Raw genomic sequence first — 6,369 nt, forward strand, 5'->3', positions numbered from 1 at the left:
TAAAAACGTTGTAATGAATAAAATATTATTACACAATTACGAATGGCTTTCATTTCTGTGCATTTTGTCCTGTGCTCATAAAGAACTCATATTGTACAAGCTAAAAGTAGAATGTTTATGATTAGTTGTTTTAATGTTCCATTTAATGTCTTTTTTTATTACTGGCCTCCCCATAAAGACAGTGTGATGATTTGTCACCCTCCTAGCGTCTCTGTTTTATGATTTCCCTCTCATGTCTTTGTTTTCCTTTACTTCCTTGTTCTGCTCCTTGGTTTCATTTTCTCTGCCCCTCGTCTGTTCCTTCATTCCAGTCCGTGTTTTGGTTCTCCCTGTCCCATGTTTACCTGAGTCTGTTTAGTGCCTGATTGTCTTGGTTATTTAAGCCCTGTGTAGTGTCTTCTAGTTTGTTGGTTATTTTGGTAAGTTAGGTTGGTTGTATTGTGTGTTGATTATGCTTTACTGTTTGCTGAGTTCGTGTATTACCTGCCTCAGTGTTTTCCTCTTGCCTCTGTTTATTTTGCTCTTCTTGTTTGTGTTTTCCTCGTTTACTAAACCACCTCATGCATATGCATTCTGCCTCTTGCCTGTTTCTGGTGGGATCATTACAGACAGCCAACAAATGACTGTTTCACATCAGGATGTCGTCAAGATAAACACTCTGTCTTACACATTACTTTGTATAGGCCTCCAACAAAATCACTAGTGTTAAAGGTTTGACTCACTACTGAATCCTATAAGTGTGAGCAATAGATGCCTTGACGTGCATTGTTGACAGCTTTGTGAGTAAAAACTTTGGAATTAATAAAGGGTTATTAATTGAATGTGTTTCATTTCTGTGTATTTTGTCCTGTGCTCTTAAAGAACTCATACTGTACAATATAAAAGTAGAATGTTCATGATTAAAACAACTAATGTTCCATTTAATGTCTGTTTTATTACTGGCCTCCCCATAAAGACAGCCAACTAATGACTGTTTCAGATCCTTAAACTAGATGTCACTTTGTAACAGAATTATTAATTAATAATGTTCTACTTTCACAGTCAGTGCTGTATTGTCGTAAACATACAACTTTTAATATTATTTTTCAGCAAAATATGTCAATGAAGAAAAGACTGAGTATTATGATGATGCTGTTACCAGTAGTGGCCTGACAAGTAAGTTTGTTTAATTCATCACTTCATTAAAATTAAAGAGATGATTACAGAAATTACTTTATCAGATCACTGTATTTGATTTAGGTGGCCTAGGGACAGAAAACACATGAGATGATTATATCACACCTTCACAGGCTCCTGATAGTGTAGAAAGTATGTTTGAATATAACTACCTTGTTTCTGGAAAATACAGTACTGCTAATAACTTTATTTGCCCACACTACTGCCCAAATATACTTCTATCTGCAACCAACTTTTGTTTGATTAACTTTGTGCAGCTTTTTCCTGACAGTGTTACATATGCAAAGCTGATCCTGTCAGAATCTTGCAGCAACAATTTTGTTAAACTGCTCTTTCTTTTGATTTTTACATTATATTGCACTGTCAGTCTTTAACACATGAATGACATTCAATGACACTGATGTCTGATGGCATTTATATCTACATTTTGACAGGAGGATGTTCTTATGGTCGATTCAGATGCACAATGAGAGAAACAATGAGAAAAAAATGAGAAAGAAATATAGAAAGAGCACATTAACTGCTCAGGAGTTAGAAATAGCTATGTTTGCCTGCAGACATATGTTTAATTTTTTGTTTTTGTTACGCAGAGGAGGCAGAGCAGGATGCAGGAACGAGTTGTGGAACACAGAACACATGTTTATTAACACACACAATAACGAATACGTGGCATCATGGTTCAAATATCAACAACATTCACACTTAAGCACGAGACTTATATACACATTTTACTTTTTTATCAATAATTAATAATGCACATATTAGGAGAGCAAACTGATTTCACAGTTCGTGTGATCTATGAATCTCACAGAAAAGTATATATTGCAAGCTACTTTTCATAAATGTAGTAATTTGAGTCCCACACCAGAAAATGTTCGCTGTTCATTATGTAGGTCAACTGAAGCAAAGCAGAGGTACTCAGTGATCATCTTTTTGGAATTCACTAACCATCCCACACTTGACAGCTTGTGGCAAAATGTACAAAATGTAATTTTGTAATAAATGTATCTGCTATTTTTTTACTTCTCTTCATACAGCATAGAATCTCAGCAGACTGTGGCAGTTGTCCTTTGATGACACCTGTGTGGAATGTGTGAAGCTTGACAGATTTGCTGCAACATTACATTTGGCAATGTTTTGTATGTAACTGTAATATGTGATACAAGCCAGGAGAACATATTACTATCAATGGGGAGCTGTTTCCTACCTAGGTCCACTGTCCAATGCATTAATGCACATGCATTAGTAATGCACATGCAGATTACCAATGGGCACAAACAAAAACAAAACATGATAGCAAAAGGTAATGCGTATATAAATAATGTTGCATTACTGACTTACATTTCATAAAACAATTTCTTAAAAATATAACATGTACTTCTCTGAATTCTTTACAGCATGGACCAGAAGGCATGTACATATACAAAGGAACATGCAAGTGAACAGTTGCAGTTGTTCTATAATATGCTTGGCCTGGCAGCAATGAATGCACACTTTTTGCACGAGGCATATAAAGGGTCCACAGAGAGAAGAAGACACTTCGTACATGGCCTTGCAGAAGAACTGCAGCATCATTTCCTTGTCCTCTCATTAACTTTATTTTATGTACTATGCCTACAATTATTTTTTTATTATTGTTATAAATAGGCCTAGTTATACTACTTAATCATGGTGTGTGTATGTGTGTGTGTTTGTGTGTGTGTGTGTGTGTTGGTAAAAAATATTACAGCAGAGTTTTTACTATCAGTGTTAATATTAGAATAAATTGCACATGAATTCTAACTCGAAGTTCTTCTGAAGAACAGTTTGTGTAGTAATATTTTAGTTATGAGGAACATGCAGTACTAACGAATATAGAGAAGTGTAAGTGTAAATTACCAGTGTACTATAGGCTCGGTACTATGTTTACGTGAATTGTAAATCCTTATGAGTTGTAACAGCTTGAAGCTGTGTATGAAATGTGCTTTGTCATCATCTTAGTTATTTTCAGTATTGTACAAGCATTCTGTGGATATAGGCACTGGTTTGCCTTATGGAAATGTTCATAGTTTTATTCATTCTTTTGTTAAATACATATCCATATTTGGGAATAGATAGGTCAGTATCAAGCAAACACTATTACTGTTATTATAATGTGTTATTACATGAAAATGCATTGCTATTACGTGGTGTTATTAAATTATTACATTATCACATTGTTATTAAAATGCATCATTCTTGTGTGTAGTAACTATTAAAAAGTTAACTGTAATTATATTTGCTACAATGAATGTAGACTATATATATATATAGTGTCCTCTCATTAACTTTATCGTTGTTATTACATGGTGTTAATAACATGTTATTACATTGTTATTGCTATATGTAATTACAATGTGCTGATACTAAAAAGGCCACTTTAATACAATCAGTCCAAGTTAAATATTTAGATGTTTGACGATCAGTAAGTTAGCGACTAAAATAACAACAGCAACATAAAAAGTCTTTACATGTACATGCATATGCACAGTAACTGTTTACAGTAGAGCTGTATGGGCCCTGTCTCATTCAACTATTCACTGATCTGATACATTGGACAATGAAATCCACACAGACTGTGTGAAATATGCTTTTATTAATTCCAAATATGTCAGTGTGCATTTATATTTGTTTTTAGCGCAAATTCCCTCTAAAAAGATTGAAATGAATGAAAGAAAAATGTTAAAAATTATGGATTATAGAGCTACATATTTAGACATTTACAAAGCTGTTACTTCAGATGGAGGACAACATGGTGCATCTGAATCAACCATAAGAACATTTTGTTTTAGGTAAAAGGGGGATTCTATCTGAACATCAGCTAGAAGTGACATTTGCCCATGCTGTTCAAGAGATAAGTAGCCTAGCAACATAAGTTTCTGAGGTCTAAATTGTTTGTCCCGTGATTATACAGGTTTGAAAATGGTGACTGGGTATTTGGCAATAAAATGGATTTGTGCACCTAATCATTGAATGGGGACTGCCCATCATGAAGCAAGGTAAATAAAATTGTCTTTATTAAGTTGTAATGTGTAGCTAAATATGTATTATTGAAAGAGAGACTGAATTATTAATATAGCCACAACAATTTACTATATTTTAGGAGCACAGAAACGCGAACCCCTTACCTTACATATATTGGTGATAAATTGCATATTAACCAGAATGAGATGTTAGTTATTTTCAGTGTGTATGCTAATGGGTAAATTGTATGTTAGTGGATGGGTTGAACAACAAAATAGTTGCTCGTATTACAATGCCTGTGGAATTCAGGTCAGTATCATCTCAGCTAATAAGGTACTATACTACTAACCTGAGACCAAGTTTCAAACATGTTTAGGAATGTGGAATCATGTGAGGATGGAAAAGGGCCAGGTATTTTGGCCTTGGGCCCACAATATAGAAGCAGATCATTACAATTCTGTAATGAAATAACATCTAGTTTAAAGATGTGAAACAGTAATTAGAGGGTTCTGTTTATGGGAAGGCATTTAATAAACCATGTTTATAAACATGAATTGTAACACTAGTTGCTTTGATCACAAACTAGTTATTTTAATCATTCATAATTGTGCAATAATCTTTTATTCATTACAAAGTTTTTACTCACAAGGCTATCATCAAGACAAATCAAAGCATCTATTGCTCACATTTACAGGATTCAGTAGTGAATCAAACATTTAACACTAGTGATTTTGTTGTAGGCCTCTACAGAATAATGTGTACATCTTTATACAATACAAGACCAGGATAAAACAGAATAATCTAAATCCTGGTTAATTATATATAAGAAAGCCATGCAATAATGTTAGGAGCATGGTGCTAATAACACCAAGCTCATGGGTTTGATTCTCAGGGAGCACACATTCTGTAATACTGATAAATGTATAAATTCCTCTTGATTAGAGTGTCTACTATAAAATACAATGTGCTAAACAATTAAGCAAGCACAGAAGCTAGAAAAGGGCTGTAAATAAACCATAGAATGAATTCACTTACACATGCTATCAAATTCAACATTATGTATGTAATATATGCATATAAAAGGGTTAATATAAGTAGTTCTAGGATGCTTCCATGCTTAGAAATGATTTTAGGGGTACTGCAGGACCATTGAACCATTATATACTATCACTAATCACTGTTTGAGTTTCAAGACATGAAATGTAATTTCCTGAGCATAAGCAACCTCATTCATGAGGTCTTCGCTGTCTGAAGCCTTTCCTTTGTGTCGTACAGTTTATCATACTCTGTAAGTAAAAGAGTACACCAATGTAGATTTGCAAGGTGATGTCACAAAATATTGTATTGGATAACATTCCGGTATGTTCCTATTACTGTATATTCCTATTACTGGATGACTAGCAATGCAACAAAACACATAGTTAAAGAGAAGGTATAATATGGTTAGATATTTTTTAACATACATTATTGATTTTTATTAGATCTGGTGAATGTCAAGAGTTTTCAAAACACACACAGAGCACATGTCTATAATGTTTTAGATTGGTCTGCATTCTCTTAGCACACATTAAGAAAAATCCTGTGATTTATTAGCGGGCCTATTGGCGTATTGATGCCTTCTGGGATGTCAGCACTAGAAAGGCCAATATTGTGACAATAACAAGCCATTATAATAATGTTGTGCAGCTATAGTCAAATGCACCATATTCCAAAGATCACTTTGAAGGACCCGCATTGATATTGCATTTTCTATTGTTCAGTAAGTGGTGATCCCCCTAAACACCCAGAACATTCTTCTAAATTTACATCAGCATTATAATTACACATTATCATTAAGTGTCAGACGCTACATAGAGGCCAGTCCATCTTTAATTAACAATACGCAGTGAAGTTGGAATGTGCAAGTAAAGAGAAAACAAACCTGTTATAATGGGCTCCACCTAAACTGCATCTGTATTCTCACCTGTACCACCTCCTGAGTCCTGTCCAGGGGAGATGCCATCATCATAGTCCTCTGGAGTGAGAGCCACACCAGCACATGTAAACAAGTTTTAATGTCAATGAGCAACAAGTCTGACATTATAAATGTGTTGATTCTTGTGCTTAGAATTCCTTTATTATTTTAAGAGAAACCAACCTGTTGTAACATCTGAGTTTGGTGCAAGAGTAACGGCATCATCATAAATCTCTAGTACATCCTCTATCAAAATG

This window comes from Electrophorus electricus, chromosome 11, assembly GCF_041902795.1.
Source record: "Electrophorus electricus isolate QZ-2024a chromosome 11, ASM4190279v1, whole genome shotgun sequence".
Classification (NCBI taxonomy): domain Eukaryota; kingdom Metazoa; phylum Chordata; class Actinopteri; order Gymnotiformes; family Gymnotidae; genus Electrophorus; species Electrophorus electricus.